Consider the following 18,860-nt stretch of genomic DNA (forward strand, 5'->3'; position numbering starts at 1 on the left):
ATTCCTATAAATCAGTGATTTTCATATCTGCCTTCATATGAGAATCATCTGGGATATTTTTTAAAAAATTCTGATGCCTGGGACCCTCCCCCCAAAGGTTCTTATTTAACTATCCCCAACACTGGTACTTTTGGAAATGGAATGTTTTAATATAAAGCTTCAGTTGAGAAACACTGCTGGCAAAGGATCTTTTTTCTTTCTGATGTTCAGAAAGTGTCTGAACAAAATGGGGTTCTTCTTTAAATTTTACTTTTGTTTAAGTTTCGTGTACTTTTTTCAGAGTTTGCATGGGGCTGCCATGCTAGTTATAACATGTATAAACATCTTGATATATAGATATAGACATGACTATGTTTAGCATATGGTTTCTCTAGAGAATAGCAATATGAAAACTCTGGAGGGATTTAATAATCATTTGAATCACCACTTAGGATTCCTGGAAAAACACCAGTATAACTGATAAAACTAAAGCTTTCAATGTATAAAGAAAGACATGCCCTAAACTGCTATGAATATTCTGAGTGATAATATAAAAACAACTAATTGTATTTTCTGTGCATTCCAGGAAAAATACAACAGGTAAAATTCTAGTAACTAAGAATGTGATGAAAGTGGATGAAAGTCTTTAGTTGATGAAGGATTATTGAGCCATCTCATTCTTCTTTAAGTAGCCACACACCTAATCTTTTATGAAATAAAGAGCTGTCATTGATACCACAATAAATTAAAATAGCTAACTTTATTTTACACCATCATATTGCATAGCAACTACAACCAATTTATTAAGTAACTTTGGCTATTTCACTAATGTAAAGTTTAGATATCAATTCAAAACATGAAATCAGAAAACACACTTTTAAAATTAAACATTATTGTTTTTCTGCGTTGTACTTGCTATTGTGTTTCAAAATCATAGTCTAAATGCCTAGTCCATTTTGGTGGGCAAGTAAGATTAAACAAAAGCTGAGCAAATTACATTATAGTTAGCTAGATTTTACAAGCTTTGACACCAAAACAAGGTAAGTTAAGGTTATGAAAGTGTTTTTATTATGTTTAAAGTTACTCAAACCCTGCATATTGGTGGGAGGGGAAGGAGTGGGAGAGGGTGTTCAAAGTAATTTACAATGAGCCAAAATCAAGTTGCTGATTCTAAGAAAGTAAGACAACTATTTTGGATATGAACTAACTATTCTACAATTTTATTAACATTTTAGTGTAAATGAGTTAGAAACATGTATTCTCTGTACCTTAAAATAAAATTATTAAAGGACTGACAGAAATGCAGAGGAGAACAAAGGAGTGGTAAGTCTCCAAGTGCCACTGTGCACTGCACAGATTTTGACCTGGCTTCTGCCTTTCCAGATAGGCACAAGTTTCTTAGCATAATGTTCTAGTGGAAGGACCGCTTTTTACATATTTCTCTCCAGCAAAAAAGGAAAGTTTTAGTAAGCTTGATCTGTGGTTGTAATATGTATAATATTTATGAAAATAATGGGAAAGTCCTAAATGTGTCTGGTATCACCAAATTAGAATAAGGACCACGAACTCACAATAAAAGATCTACTTCAGAAGTTATGTGACCTATTTGGCAATATCCATACAGTGGGAACTCAATTGTTTGTCACCCAATTATCTTTCTCTTTTGGCTCCATATGGTTGGGAGGTGTCAGGAACAATTCACTATGAGTATTTTCATTTTTATATCAAAATGCATTTATGACAAAACTTACTATTTCCGTGGCTCTACTTGTTCATTCCCTCAAATATCCCACTTAAAATTATCTATACAATAGTGACTATTACAACACATGGAACATGAAGATTTTACATTACTTACCAACAGCTCTAAGAACCTTCCTTATTATGTAAATATAACTAACCAAATTGAGAACTTCATAAGCCCTGGAAAATGTCAATTGACATTCCGAATGTACAAAATCATAATGCCTCCTAGGCATACTTGACTTTTTTCTTAAACAACAATGTGGTCACTTTTAAGATTCTCTGCAGTGTTTCTGTTTCCTGGCTGTGCAGGTAATTGGAGAGTATCGTTGTTTTTCCTTCATCCATAATGAGAGAGAATATGATTGTCTAAAACCTGAGGCAGTGTAAGTTAATGGGTTTTGATAGCACCAGAGGAGACGTCTTGGTGGGCTCCTCTAAAGTATCGTGTTTTCATCAGGATTAAATTTTCAGATGTGGCCTGAAATGTTGATCTAGCAGATTTGGAACAGAAATTTAGAGAAGGAAAAAGAGGCAGTTTCCATCAGTTAGTCCGTTTGTTCACTCCATATCAGGTATTATAAAGTAGTGACGGCTGTCGACAGCATTATATGAACTAATTTGCTTGGGAGAAGCATGTACAATTGTGACAACTCAATTGAAAGTAACCAAGTTAAAATTTTTGCACATTTAAAGGCAAAGTAGACTTACTGCCACTGGAAGAGAAGAGGGCCAAGGAGCAATTGCAGAGAATATCTCACCCGTTCAATGCTCAGAGAAAGAAATATTCCATTTTCTATGCCTATAATCTGTAAAATGGACAGATTATATTTTTTAATTCAATTTTTTTGAGATTGTTCATATACCATACAATCATCCAAAGATCCAAAGTGCACTATCAATTGCCCATGGTCCCACCATACAGCTGTGCATCCATCACCACAATTAATTTTTTTTTTCAATTTTTAGGACATTTTCATTACTCCAGAAAAAAAATAAAGACAAAAAAGAAAACTCAAATCCTCCCATACCCCAACCACCCCCCTCCATTATTGACTCATAGTATTTGTATAGTACATTTGTTACTATTGATGAAAGAATGATAAAATACTGCTAACTGTAGTACATAGTTTGCAATAGGTATATTTTTCCCTATATAACCCCCTATTAATAACTTCTAGTTATAGTGTCATTCATGTGGTCTAGTTCATGAAAGAGATTTCTAATATTTGTACAGCTAATCACGGACTTTGTCCACCACAAGATTCACTGTTTTATACATTCCCATATTTTAACCTCCAACTTGCCTCCTGGTGACATACATGACTCTAAGTGTCCCCTTTCCACCACATTGACCCACCATTCAGCACTATTAGTTTTTCTTACAATAAAGTGCCACTGTCATCTCTGTCCATTTCCAAATACTTAAGTTTAACCTAGTTAAACATTCTGCTCATAATAAGCAACTGCTCCCCATTTTTTAGCCTTGTTCTATATCCTGGTAACTTATATTTCATGTCTATGAGTTTACATATTATAATCAGTTCATATCAGTGAGACCATACAATATTCGTCCTTATATGTCTGACTTATTTCACTTAATATAGTGCCCTCAAGTTTTCTTCATCAACCCGTTTTTATTTTTTTTAAGACAGTTTTGTTTACCCACCATACACTCCATCCTAAGTAACAATCGATGTTTCCCTGTATAATCATGTATTTATGCATCCATCACCATCACCATTATCTATGTGGGGATATCTCCATTTCTTCCACAAAGGAGGAAGAGTCAAAGAAGGTAGAGAGACAAAAGAAAGAGAAAAAGAAAGAAAAAAATGATGGCTGAAAAGCAACAGAAGGAAAGACAGAATTAAACTACAGTACAATAAAAGTCAGACAACATCACCAATGCCAAGAGTCTCATACCCCTCCCTTATATCCCCCTCTTATAGGCATTTAGCTTTGGTATATTGTCTTTGTTACATTAAAGGAAGCAAAATACGTTTCAGTTAACTATAGTCTCTATTTTGCATTGATTGTATATTTTTCCCCAATACAACCCCATTTTTAACACCTTGCAAGGTTGACATTCATTTGTTCTCCCTCATGTAAAAATGTATTTGTACATTTTTATCACAGATGTTGATCACTCTAGGTTTCGCTGAGCTATACAGTCCCAATCATTATATTTCCTCTTTCTTTTTGGTGTCCCGCATGCTCCTAACCTTCCTCTTTCAACCATACTCACAGTCATCTTTGTTCAGTGTACTTACATTGCTGTGCTACCATCACCCAAAATTGTGTTCCAAACCTCTCACTCCTGTCTTTTCCTATCTGTCTGTAGTACTCCCTTTAGTATTTCCTGTAGAGCAGATATCTTGTTCAAAAACTCTCTCATTGTCTGCTTGTCAGAGAATATTTTAAACTCTCCCTCATATTTGAAGGACAGTTTTACTGGATACAGGATTCTTGGTTGGTGTTTTTTCTCTTTCAGTATCTTAAATATATCTCACCACTTCCTTCTTGCCTCTATGGTTTCTATTGGGAAATACACACATAGTCTTATCAAGTTTCCTTTGTATGTGATGGTTCGCTTTTCTCTTGCTGCTTTCAGGATTCTCTTTGTCTTTGATGTTTGGTTATCTGATTATTAAGTGTCTTGGCATAGGTCTATTCAGATATTCTGTTTGGGGTATGCTGCACTTCTTGGATCTGTAATTTTATTTCTTTCATAAAAGATGGGATATTTTCACTGATTATTTCCTCTATTATTGTTTCTGCCCCTTTTCCCTTCTCTTCTCCTTCTGGGACAACCATGACATGTAGATTCATGTGCTTCATGTTGTCATTCAATTCCCTGAGATGTTGCTCATATTTTTCCATTCTTTTTCCTATTGGTTCTTTTGTGTGTAGGATTTCAGGTGTCTTGTTCTCCAGTTCCTGAGTGTTTTCTTCTGCCTCTTGAACTCTGCTGTTGTATGTCTCCATTGTGTTTTTCATTTCGTGTGTTGTGCCTTTCATTTCCATAGATTCTGCCAATTGTTTTTACAAACTTTCAATTTCTACCTTATGTTCACCCAAAGTTTTCTTTATATCCTTTATCCCTTTTGTCATATCTTCCCTGAACTCATTGATTTGGTTTTTGAATTGATTTTGCATATTTCTTTGAAAACATTTAATTGATTGTTTCATTAAAGTGAAACAGTATCTCAACTGTATCTTAATTGAGGTGTAAGCTTGCTCCTTTGACTGGGTCATATCTTCATTTTTCCTAGTGTAATTTGTAGTTTTCTGTTGTCTAGGCATCTGGTTTCCTTGGTTACCCCAATCAGATTTTCCCAGACCAGAATGGGTTCAGGTCTCAGAATGGGGTTGTATTCAGTTTCAAGTTTCACTGAGGATGTATCTTAAAAGATTGACAGACTTCCCTGTGAGGACTCTAGCCGCTGTGCTTTTCCTAACCTGCCAAGCATGTGGCACCTGTCAGCCTGTCACTCTCCACTGGTATAAAGACGTGTGTCCCCTTTACTTCTCAGTTTAAGTTGTTTCTGTTTTGACTGTTTTCCCCCAGGCCCTGGGGTCTGAGTTCTGAAGGGAGGGTAGGCACTGGAGCTGGGCTCCACCTCCTTCCTCTTAGGGAAGACACACCCCCTAGGAAGTTATCTTCTGCATCTGAATAGCTCCTTTGTCTCTCTGACTCTGTTAACTCCACTGTCTGGGTCAGAGTGCTGTGAACTGAAAATGGCTGAGGCTTTTTCCACTGAGCAACTCAGGATGACAGAGATAAAAAGGGAAAGAAAGCCCCTTTTCAGAACTTGTCTATGGTCCCCCAGTTTTGCCTGTGGGTCAGAGAGAGCATCAGGTCTTCTGGCTCCCTTTCCAGAGCACAGGTGTTTTCTAGCTCTTTAATGTCAGTTGTCTCTAAAAGCCTCTATATTTTTCCTTCTTTTTTTAAATTCTTTTTTTTTTTTCATTTCCTTCAGCCCCACCTCCTCTCCACTTGGAGCAACCTCAGGGTACTTTGCTGCTTATTAGGGGCTTACCTATGTTTGTAGCTTGTATTGAGAAGTTGATATTTGTTAATTAAAACCCCAGTTGGAGTTGGGCTGAGCTATATTCGCTTCTGCCAGGAATGCTGCTTTCTCCCATAGTGAGGTTTTGCAGCTCAGCCTGCAGTGGGGGGAGGAGGGTCCCAATGCAGTTCCACAGTTTTTACTTACAGATTTTATGCTGTGATCTCAGGTATTCCTCCCAATGCAGGCTGGTGTATGATGTGTGGACAGTCACGCTTGTCCCCCAGCAGTTGTTCCAGATTCTTTACTAGTTGTTCCTGGTTGTTTATCAGTTGCTCCAGGGGACTAACTAAATTCCAAATCTCTCTGTGCTGCCATCTTGCCCTGCCTCCTCCAACAGATTGTATTTTGATCAATAATTTAAAAAATAATTTCAAAGTAAGAAATTATTTGGAGATCTGAGAAGAAAGGTTTAAACCTGATATCTTTAGCAGTATTTAAACATGTTGACCAAGTAGGGAAGGACTCTTCTCAAGCAATTTCCTGAGCCATTCAAATTTCATCACTACAAAATATGGCCTCATCAGCACAGATGAGAATAGCACATTTTTTCACAAAACACTTGGGAGTTGCTACCTGTTTTGTGTTCAATATTATGGGATTTTAATTGATTCAGATGAGAAACAGGGTACAGTTGAATTATAAACACTTTAAAAAAATAGACCAGGGACCACCCTACCTAAAAGACCACCCTAACTTTACAGTCTGTTGATGGTCTGCTCATCATTCTGATTAAATAAATAAATAAATACATAAATACACTGTTTTATAGAAATGGTGCAGCCTTCATCTTGGCTATTTTAAAAATAACAAGAATTTATCATAATATGTTTTTCATGTGCACTAACACCCCCATATAGTGCACCCTGAAATATTATGAATTTGGGTATGATGTGAATTTGGACGTAACTGGATCATGCTTGGCCAATCTTCACCACACCTCTATTCTCATTTCATTAACTAAGAAAAATTGTTACTTCCTCATGTTATGCAATTTAGATTTTTAAAACTTCTTATAGTGTATGGCAGGTTTTTACTTATGGTTAAATTGTGTTTCAGAACACTAAACATTAGGACCTTACATTTTCCTCTGAAAATATTTGGTAAGGAAGAAATTAACAAGGAATGTTAAATTTATAGTCATTATGATTCAGATAGGAAGAATTATAATATTAGTTCTGTGTAACTGAATTGACTTTCTCAAGACCTTGTTTCCATAGATGGTATGTATTTTGGGGTATGGATGCCATAGGTGAGGGGAGAGAGTAAAAAGGACTGGAGGAATTGGGGGTGGATGTGGGAACCTTAATTTTTCTAATTAAAGGTAATTTTCTTTTTGAAAATTTGCTTCTTCCAGATTTATTCATCTTGGTTGGGATAAATGTTCAGTTTTTCATAGTTCTGCCCCAACCTCTTCTGGACAGATGGCGGGTGGACAAGGGGAAACTTTTGAAACTTCATGGCTTTAAAAGGAGAGTTTTCTGGTTCACATGCGAGGATATCCTTGGGTGTTATCTGGGCACTTTGGTATTTTATCCTCTGTAGTCTTTACAGTAGTCTAAAGCAATGGGCGCTGCCTATATTTGGGGAAAATCAGTGGCTGTTCCCTCTTGTGTCTGTGGTCCCTATCACTCTTGGACCCTGGTGGTGAAATCTACACTCCTCATCTCCACCTCAAGAATTCTCCAATCTACATGCCCTCTCAACATTTTTGCTAGTTCTCCCAAAGTGGGGGATGGGTACCTTCTGGATACTTCCCTGACTAGCTGAAGTCTTGTGGAATCAGGAAAAATACCCAGTCATTTGAGACTGTGCTGGTTTGGATGCATTATGTCCCCCCAAATGCCATTATCTTTGATGCAGTCTTGTGTGGGCAGGAAATGTATTGGTGTTGATTGGGTTGGAGACTTTTGATGGGATGTTTCTGTGGAGATGTGATCACTCAACTCTGGGAGATCTTTCATTGGATGGTTTCCATGGAGATGTGGCCCCGCCCATCCAGCATGGGCCTTCATTAGTTTACTGGAGCACTATATGAACTCAGATAGAAGGAGCAGGCTTGCTACAGCCAAGAGGGACACTTTGAAGAAATCACAGGAGCTACAGATGAGAGACAGTTTGAAGACAGCCATTGAAAGCAGACTCTTGCTCTGGAGAAGCTAAGAGAGAACAAACATTCCAAGTGCAACTGAGAGTGATATTTTGAAGAGGAGGTGTGGCCTAGAGAGGAACGTCCTGGGAGAAAGACATTTTGACACTAGAACTTGAAAGCAGACGCCAGCCACGTGCTTTCCCAGCTAACAGAGGTTTTCAGGATGCTGCTGGCCATCCTCTGGTGAAGGTACTCAATTGTTGATGTGTTACCTTGGATACTTTATGGCCTTAAGACTGTAACTGTGTAACCAAATGAACCCCCTTTATAAAAGCCAATCCATTTCTGGTGTTTTGCTTACTGGCAGCATTAGAAAACTAGAACAGAGAACTTTGCTTACCTAAACACAGATACTTGCTTTCTACAGCTCACTTCTAAAGTAAGCAGCCACCTCACTTTAATGCAAATTGCTTTGAGTTCCAGTTGGGAAATGAGGCATAAATTCCTTCTGCCCTCAGATCTCTCCATCCCTCCCTCCCTCCATTTCTTCCCCATCCCCAATGAGGGTGGAAACCTTGGGAGAAGGACATGGCCAAAACCCTTTCAGGGGCACCACACACATACCTTAGAGGTCTGTCTTCTCTCATCACTCTCCTGGCTGCTGCCCCCATACCCTGTGATGAGAAATTGGCTCTAGAAAGATTATAACATACATCCTTTCACCCCCATAGCTTATAGCAAATCTCTATGCTCTGTGAGTCTTCATACTTGAAAGGAAGCTTTAGGAATTTAGGAAACATTTTTCTTTCTCAGGTGCAAGGCTGTTGTTATAGGAAGGCAGTGCTTTCATGACCATCTATACTAAACTTTTTTTTTAAGAAATGTTAGTTTTATTTAACCAGTTTTCACAGCTGAATATTTGATTCTATAAAAACTTTACAGATTGTATAGTTTATATATAGTTCAAACTACAGAATAAAAAGAGTAGGTACACAGATGGAAAAATACTGTGCCAGTCTATCCAAGGTCAAGGCAGATGTACACATTATACAGCTCTCTGCATGGCTGGGGAGGTGATCAGTGCTAAGTATAAATTTCAAAACGTATAAAAATAAAGTTTTGATTTTTTTCATTCTTCACACATTCAATATGATTGCAAGCTCAGAAGCCTAAATAATAATAGGCACCTGGAGTCAGGAATCAGTCACCACTCCTGGGAGGAATGCACAATGTCTATCATACAGGGCACTCTTGGACACCATTTGTCTTCAGGATATTGTGTAGACATGAAAGAACAGACAAATAACATTAGATGTCTAATAGAAGGTAGTTTTGTTTTTTTTGTTTTTTTTTTTCTTTTTCCTCTTTGGATGGAGTTTCTGCATTAATAGTGTGCCAAAAGAATTTTAACTTATTAAATAAAATATATTCTAAGTGAACCTAGAAATTACACTTTATAAACATAAGAATACTTTCTTGGGGTAATATAAATATATCTGCAAATAGAAAACCAAAACTGTATTTTAAGTTGTATTTCTCACCCAGCAACAAGAAGCACTTATGTAGTTATTTTTCAAAAGGGTCAGAAAAACTGATTGTTTGAAACCCACTGAGACTAACTTATAACTTTTAGGTATTTACACTTTTAAGCTATTCAGTGATTCACTAATACTGCAAAACAAGCTTTTTTCTAGAGAGACAGTGGTTTCTTCATGTTAACTGGGTAAGAACTGTACATATGGAAAAAAAAGGAAGGGGGAAACAATTGATCAATTGATTTCTCAGCATGAATCACAAGTGTACATTTAATTTGGGTGTACACTCTCCAGTTGATTTTTCATCAGAAATATTTATCCTAAATGATAAGGCTCAACTTTTGAATCAGAATTTCTTACCTCTGAAGTATTTGTACCTTCCTGAAGACAAAGGGAATCTCTCAGATCTTTCTATATGGCCATTTGGGGCAGGGAAGATTGAGGCTCGCCAACACCCTCTTTAGAATCTGTGTTCCCAAAGGGAAAAATGTGGAAAACAAACATTATTCCGGACTCTCCTGAAATAGCAAGACATAATTCTTTTCCTTTTATACAGTACTAGCCCAAGAGAATAAAAATTAGAGCTCCAAAGAGCAGCTTAGTGATCACCATTATACTTGTAGACTCATAAGTAAATTGAATATAAAATAATGATGTTGGGACACAGGAGCTTTGTAGTTATTTACTTTAAAGGTACAGTACTTAAAAACGCCTTGGTAATAAATAGTTTGGATGGCTCCAGTCCTGTTTCCAAGCGTGAGCTAAGGGTAAACATTTTTCAGGCTGTAAGGGCAGATGAGGCCACTGGGAGACACAGTTCCAGTGTCATTTGGGAGGTGTCCGGCTGATCAAAACTCATTGATTTTCCTCTGTAGGTATTTCAACATGGAGTCCATTCCCTGCGCTGAGTCCCAGATTTTCTTCAGCACTTTGCACTCCCTCTCCTTCACCTTCTCAAACTCCATCTTCACGTTAACAGCGATCAAGGACCTTGGGTTCCTCAAGCACAACTGGATTGTACAACTCAAGTTCCTTAATTCGAACCATGACTTCCTGGGTGAATGCCCCCAGCAAAACACCTGGAGACCAGTCCTTTGTCACAGGCCTCCCGTGCAGTCAGCTTCTGTCCACTGAGTAACATTTCATTCGTGGATTCTCCTCTCATAATCTTGGGAAACATAACAGTAGCGCAGTCATCTGGGTTCTGCCCAAAGATAGTGCGGGGCACTGAAACCAGGCCTTTTCCTTTGCCAAAAGCACATCACAGAGAGGCAAGACGGAAGTTCCCAGTCCAATGGCAGGGCTATTTACTTCTACAATAATTGGCTTCTTAAACTGAATAAAAGTATTCACAAAGTTTCTGATCGCTTCCCCCTTTTTAGTGCTTTCTCTTTTTCTGTCATCTGTTAAATAAATTTTCTTTTTCTGTCATCTGATAAAATAAATAAAATGGAACCTGAAGTAGAAGATGCTGCTGATGGTGCTGAGCAGCACAAGCTTGCCATCATCAGCCACCGTTGTGTGCAGGGCACTTTGCACCTCTTTCATTACCTTGGGATTTAGTGAATTATTCTCTGATGACTTTGTTGATAACAAGATGTGGGTGAAACCATCCTGCTTCCTGACTACAATGTCCCCGTATCAGTAGGCACTTTCCGTTTGCCTCCCACTGAAACGCAACTGCTCGTCAAAAGGCTGTTCTCTTCTGTTGTCCATAATTTTCCTTTTCCCAGCTGACACTCCAGTAATGGGTGCCTGTATATTGGTTGTCCTATTGCCTGTTAAGGCTGCCGTAAACAGAGATGCACCTTTCCTATTAATAGCTAATCCTGTGGCCATGGCTATGGTCACTGGGCTGGCTGTCTGGGACCCCAGCAGGTGGATCCAGGGTCTGCTGCCCATCCTTTCTTGGCACCAGGGTGCAGCAGAGCTCCAACTAGCTTCTCAGTGGCCACCCCAGGCACCACCGTATCCTCCTGACCCTGCTCCCTGGGGTTGAGCTTCTCGGAACTCTCGCTCTGAAAGCTGTCAACGGCTATCCTCCTCTTTTGGGGGCTCTTGGGCATGAGGATCTTGATTCCTGTTTTTGTGAGGCTCCTATTCTTCCAGTTGGACAGAGCTGGAACCCCATTTTTTCTGAACTTTGGGCTGGCAGCAAGAGCTGGCTTTTTATCTCATGGTCTTTGCCAATCACCAGGGATTTAGGGGAGATCTTAGAACAGTTGCTATTGGTGGATCTGGAAATCTGCTTCCTGGCATTATTTGGAGAGGTCCTGTTTGTCTGGTGAAGGTGCTTTCTTTCTGTCTCTTGGTGTGGCACCGGTTGAAGTTGTGAATGTACTCCTCACAGTTCATGAGGTGCTGCTTCAATTCCCAGATGTTGTCCTTGCTGTCGTAGCCTTTCTGACCGAGTACTCCACCTTCCCTTTTTTGTTTCTTCTTTTGTCTACAATCCTTTCGACCTGTGTGAGCCCATGGCAGAGACGAATGTAATCCAGCTTACTCCTTTTCCAAACAAACCCAACACATGGATAATGAACAATCAGGACACCCAAGTCTGCAGAGTTCAGGAATCAGAAACCGTTCCTCACTTCAGGAGAATAATGACTCTATACTAAACTCTTTTAAAGTTTATTTTGAAACCTTAAGATGAATTCCCTCTTCTTTATTCTTGGCTGGTTCTGCTTATTTTCTGAAGTAATGACTGCTCCATTATTGATGGGTAAAGTGTTAAGGGCAGCAAGAATAACCAAAATATCAGACGATAGTTCAGAATATTACCCTGCCATGCAATTATTAACTTGCAATTATTCCCAAGAAAAAATATATTCTTTTTCAGGGACAAGCATGATAGGCAATTTATAAGAGATGAAAGAATGTTCAGTGATAAAGCAGAACCACCCTCTGAAACAAGTTCAAGGAATGCACACTTTCTGCTTCTTAACAATATGGAACAAGTTGAAGACAGGGGCCTAGGAAATGTATTGAACTAATGTGTTAGCAGGGATCACATGAAGCAATGACCTATTAAATTTGTATGCTGCTCAGGTTAGTTCACTGATATTATTCCTACTCCAAGACCTCTCTCAGCAATGCAAATCTCTGGATTTGGTGACGGACAGCTGAGGGCAGTAAGACTGAGGTGACTCACAGGAATAAGTCTGATCAAATAACTGCAAGCAAAGACTAAATTCCAAGTAACCATCTTCCCCATCACTAGGAGCCTGATAATTCCCGTTTATTAACAATGTCAAGGTAAGGGTGAATATAGAACCTTGCTCTGAAAAAGCAAAAAATATTTTATCTCTGCTTTCTTAAGCTCATTTCCTTTTAAGTGGTAAGTACCTCTAAGCACCTACTTGATTAGTTCAAGAAGGATCAAGGATATGTCTATGTGTTCTTTGATTAGTTCACAGAAGAAAGTTTTATCTTCACCATAAGATTGAGCATCTTTAAGAGTAGTGACTATAGATGAATCTTGTATCTTCAATTATGTCTAACCAATACTAGGCATATTCCACATCAATTGGTATGTTATTTCCCATCAGTGATTGAACTTCCACAATTTCATGGTGGACATGCACAGAGAAATCATTGGCATGGTTTTGTGCAGTGTATGGAAAGTAGAATTTCCCCTGTATTTTGAAAATAAATGGATAGGCATTATTTAAGGAGGGAGAGAGAGGTTATACTAAGTGGGAAGGATAGTGAGAGTGAATACAATGCATTGTGAAAGAATGAGTGTGTCTGTTGACTGTAGTGGACAGCAAATAGAAATGGAAGCCAAATGTTGGGGTGCTTGAATGCAGGCAACGAAGAGTAGCAAAGTGATGTGATAGAAGCAGGAAAGGCCCATATTTCCCAGGTTTCCATCTGCATAAAGATTAATGGGATCCAATAATACAAAAGACACAAATAAGACGCTTTCTGGCTTCAATCCCAGCTCTCCTCAAGTCATTCAAGAAGACTCCAGGGTGTTTTATATGTGCCTTCTCTGGCCCATCTTGTGTTCTCTGCCAATATCCTGCCAACTCCTTGTGATGAACCTCAACAATGGCTGCATGTTCCCTGAGTCATTGCCATGACATCACTTGTCATCCTTGAAATAGACATTGTGGCTTGGTACCAAGGTCGTTATTATCTTGGATGCCCAAAATACTCAGCCCTTCCTAGTGCCGTCACATAAAGTGGGACTACTCCCACTTATATTATACTCTGTTATTTGGACCATGAAGCAGCAAGCTCTCTCTTTACAGGAACTAACCAAAAATTATTTGTCACCACTTTTTTCCCCTAGGTCTCTAGTACAAGTTGTAGGGATAGGAAGACCATCTGGATTCAAACATGCTGGCCTGTTTTATTTTGTCTACAATCTTTTTGCAGTTATCTATTGCTTCATAACAAATTATCCCAAACTTAGCAGTTTAAAAGAACAAGCATTTATTATCCCCAGTTCCTGTTAGTCAGGAATCTAAGTGGGGCTTAGCTGGGTCCTCTGGTCCAGGGTCCCTCATAAGGCTATAGATAAGGTGCCCAGTAAGGGCTACAGTCGTCATGAGACTCAATTGGGAGAGAATCTGCCTTCACGCTCCCTCATGTAGCTGTTGGCAGGGCGCAGGTCTTTTGTGGGCTGTGGACCAGAGACACCAGTTTCTTGCCACATTGGCCTGTCCATACAGCAGCTCACTACATGGCAGCTGGATTTTCTCAGAGGGAGTGAGAGTGAGTGAGGGAGGGAGAGTGGGAGTGAGAAACCACAAGCTAATCTCTGAAATGACATCTCATCACTTTTGCAGTATTCTATTTGTTAGAAGTAAGTCCTGTCCACAATTATAGGGAAGGAAATACACGTGACTACCAGGAGGTGGGAATCATTGATGCCATTTTAGAGGCTGCCTACCACAACTTTTGAGAATTCCCCTTCTTTTCTGGTGACTCTACACTTTCAGGATCTTGAATTCCTTATGCAACTACCAGAAAACCCAGACAAGTCTAAATTTGCCTAGACTCTCAATCTCAGCCCCCTCTTTTACAAATATTTGAAAAAAAGTTATCTGCCAGCAATGTACTAGATGGATTAAAGAGGGATTGTGGTCAAGGTGGGAGCACTGAGTAAAGGAAGGTTCTATTGTAATACACCTAGAAGGAAGTAATAACAGTCTGAACCAGGATGATGGTAGGGGTTAGAAATGAGGAGAAAAACACAAGAATCAAAACTCCTTGGTACCTTACTGAATTTAAGTGAGAGGAAGAAGGATGACTTGCATACCCAGGTGACTTCAGTGTTGGTGACACACAGAAAAAATGTGAATGTTTGGAAAGAAATTCAGGTTGGGGGAAAATGGTTAAATCTGGTGTGTTAAGTTTGAGGTTTTACTTAAATTATGTGTGAGCAAATAAAACTTGCCTAGTTTTTGCTGGTTGGCTTCACACATGCAAAGACAGAAAAGAGTTTCACAGCCTTGAGGATTTTACAGTGTATAGACAGCTGGGGAGACTGAAACTAGGGCTGAGGTCAGAACAGGAGTTTTAGATTTATTTGTCATCAATATAGAAATACTGAGAGAAGACAAAAACAAGGGGAAGGCTCAAAGTTGGAAGGAAGGAGAAAGAGGAACCCTCAGATAATACCTTACATTTGGCTCATTTTGTTTTTTACATTTCTTCTATAAAACTTCAGTGAAACAGTTACAATTATCCCCAATTTATACATGAGTAGAGGAAGGATGAGCCAGAGGTTAAATGAACTGCCTAAGGGCACACAGCTGATAAGTAAAAACACTGCAATTTGATTTCATAAACATCTTTTTATATCCTACCCAATGTTCTTTCCACTCCTCTACAGCCACCATTTTCAAATACATAATAATAATAGAGACAAAAGAAGAAACCAGAGTAATATAGTGGTGTAAGAAACCAGAAAGCAGAGTTCTTTTAAAGGAGGTTATTAATAGTCTCAAACATTACAAAAAAAAAAAATTTGCGGAGAATTATTGAGGAAGGCTATTGATGAAAATAGAAATTTCATTGTTGATGAGTGAAAAAAATTAAATATTTTACACATGAAAAAAGCAGTGGATTGGGAGTACATTGGGCAAGCTGTTAGACCACCCTGATTCTAATGAAGGGTATTGCTTCCAAAATAATTGTCAAAGCTCTGAGGTGTTAGGCAAAGGTTATGAATAGCACGATCAGGGATTGAGTATACAAATGGATGTTTTACATCAGAATAGCAAAATCTCAGTTACAGGGAAATCTCTATTTCACCAGTTTTATAACTTCAGAGATTGAAATATATCCCCATGACCTAAATCAAAGAATAATTTCCCTCCTTTTTGGTACTTTATGAGCTAGAGTTTCTTTTGAACATTTAATCCTATCCTTCATACATCTTGAGTCTTACATAATGAAATATTTTTAATATTTTAGTGACAGAGAATGTACACATTTATTTTTTCATGGTATCCTTGTTTATTCGAAATTCAAGTTGTATCAGACCATAAAAAATAAAATGGAGTTCTTTGACATTTCAACAATGCCATGATTAGAATGAAAACATAAAAAAATAAGTTGCAGCATTTTCTCCTTGGGGGGATGAAGAAGGTTTCATATATAATGATATCTATGCCAGGAAGAATTAAATACCCAAAGAATTGAGTCAGCATGTCCTGGTTTTGAAAGAAGTGTCAAATTCTGGAATTCTCAAGGGAAGAGGGTCGAGTAGGAGAGGCCTTCATCCTTTCTTCTTCCATCCATCTTCTACCCCAACCCCCACTCAGTGCTGCTCCCAGGGTAAATGTTCCTCCTGGCCTCCATCTATTGCTTGCTCTATGGTTTTGCCACTTCATGGTATTCTTTAAATGCAATTTTATTGAGATATAATCATACAGCATACAGTCATTCAAAGTGTACAATCAGTTGAGTTGTTGACAGTATAAAATGTACAATCTGTTGTTGACAGTGTTGTCATATAGTTGTGCTTTCATCACCACAAACTTTGAACATTTTCATTACTCCAAAAATTAAAATAAAAACTAAAATAAAAAAGGACATCCAAAACATCCATTCCCCTCCTCCCTGCACTGTTCATTTACTTTTAAAAACAAACATTTTAATTGAGATACATTCACACACCCTACAAACATTCACAGTGTACAATCAGTTATTTACAGCACCATCATACAGTTGTGCGTTTATCACCTGAATCAATTTTTGAAACTTTCCTTACTCCAAAATAAATATAAAAGTAAAAAAGAACCCCTAACTCTTTCCATCTCCTCCATCCCACCCTATTCTTCATCTAAGTTTTGTCCGTTTTTCCCCTCAACTGTACATACACTGGATAAAGGGAGTGTGAGCCACAAGGTTTCCACAGTCACACAGTCACACTACGCAATCTTCATAGTTATATAATCATCTGCAAGAATCTAGGTCACTGGATTGCAGTTTGACAGCTCCAGGCACTTCCTTCTAGCCACTTCAACACACTAAAGACTAAAAGGTGATATCTATATAGTGCATAGGAATACCCTCCAGAGTGACCTCTCGACTCCGTTTGAAATCTCTCAGCCCCTGGAACCCTACTTTGCTTCATCTCTCTTCCCCTTTTTGGTCAAGAAGATCCTCTCAATCCCACAGTGCTGGGTCCAGGCTCATCTCCAGGAGTCATTTCCCACATTGCCAGGGATATTCACATCCCTGGGAGTCACATCCCATGTAGGAGGGAAGGCAGTGAGTTCACCTACCGAGTGGGTTTAGTGAGAGAGGGGGCCACATCTGAGCAACAAAGAGGCTCTCTTGGGAAGACTCCTAGGCACAATCATAAGTGGGCTTAGCCTCTCCCTTGCAGTAACTAGCCTCAAAAGGGGAAAGCCCCCCTGATTGAGGGCTCAGCCCACCAAACTGACAGTCCTCAGTGTTTGCAGGAGAATCAGCAATAGCCCAGGTGGGGAAATCCAACACTTCTGCATCACTTCATGGTATTTCAAACTAAGAAAGCATCAGTATTTTTATTGTTGAAGTAATAATAATTATTCCATTATTTAAACAACTTAAATCTGAACAATTATAAATTGACATCAAAGAACAATGACTTAATTATTGAACGTGAACAAAAAGAGAAACCAAGGCACTGTCTGCAGGTCTAGGCCACTCACTGTGAGCCACTTAGCCTCTGCACTATGGCCTGGCAAAGCCACTCTTGCTGAAGTACTTCTGCATCTAGTCAGTCACTTGCCAAATGAGTGGACCGTGGACATGGCAGTGTTGAAATTAGCAGAGGCAGCAAGGCACGAGTCTCCACTTGCCCAAAAGGAAACTAAAGAAGATGAAGAGGAAGCAGAACGCTTTAGTTTAAAGATGATGGTTGGAATCAATAAAAATTGCAGTCCTTGCAACAAAACAAAACAAAAGAAATAAAAGCAAACAACCCTTAAAATAGAAAAAAAATAAAAACAACAGACAAAAATAAAACTAAACACCAATACAACAAAAAAACCCAACAGCTGTTTAAGAAACATTAACTCAAAGTTATCAAACCAGAGATAGAATTATTTGAAGAAGTCTGAGAAAATATGTAGATGTGGTTTAATTCTAACTTTTCCCTTTTCTCCTCTCTCCTACCTCTTTACTCTTCTCATTTTTTCTCTCCTATCCCCTCATCTTCTCTCTTTCTTCCTCACTCTTATTCTCCCTCCCTCACCTGCATCCCTTTCCCACCCTCTAGGCTCTAATTTCCACAAGTAACTTATTTGGGGTGGGGGATGGGGTACAGGTGAAGGCAGGTTGGATCGTGACGGGGTGGTGGGGTGGGGGAGTGGGGGGGGGTGGAATGAGAAGCAGACCCAGAAGAAGTTAAACCACTGACTCTGAGAGCCTGTATGGTAGTTTAAGTTATGTACCCCAGAAAAAGCCTATTTTTAGTCTTAATCCCATTCCTGCCAATGTGAACCCATTGTAAATAGGATGTTTTGAAGATGTTATTTTTCATTAAAGTGGACCAACTAAATCAGAATGAGTCTTAATCCTATTACTGAAAATCTTACAAAGAAAAATCTACATACAGGGAGGAACTGGAAGCCTGAAGTCAGCAGAAACCCAGAGGAGAAAGGAAAGGACATTGCCATGTGTTAGGAAAACCAAGGAACTGGAGAATTGCCAACCCACAAGAATGCTATCAACCCCAAGAGGAAACAGACTTTCCAGTCTCCAAAACCGTGTGCCAATAAATTCCCTTTGTTTAAGCCAACCCACTGGGTGGTATTTGTCATAGCAGCTGGGAAACTAAAACAGCCCGGGAAGCCAGTGGGGTAGGAGCCCAGACCTGATCCTGGAAGCAAGCAGATGCCAGCATTTCACTCCCTGACTTGGATTCAGAGCCCCTGACACCTGAATGATCAGCAGATGCAGTGGTTTGACGGGAAGCACACGGGGCGTGAA

General features: G+C 39.0%; 1 pseudogene; it reads right to left on the reverse strand.

The window, feature by feature from the left end:
- Positions 1-10,270: 10,270 nt before the first annotated feature.
- LOC119535351 overlaps positions 10,271-18,860 on the reverse strand; it is a 71,711-nt pseudogene continuing 63,121 nt past the window's right edge.

The sequence above is a fragment of the Choloepus didactylus genome, chromosome 5 (assembly GCF_015220235.1).
Source record: "Choloepus didactylus isolate mChoDid1 chromosome 5, mChoDid1.pri, whole genome shotgun sequence".
Lineage (NCBI taxonomy): Eukaryota > Metazoa > Chordata > Mammalia > Pilosa > Megalonychidae > Choloepus > Choloepus didactylus.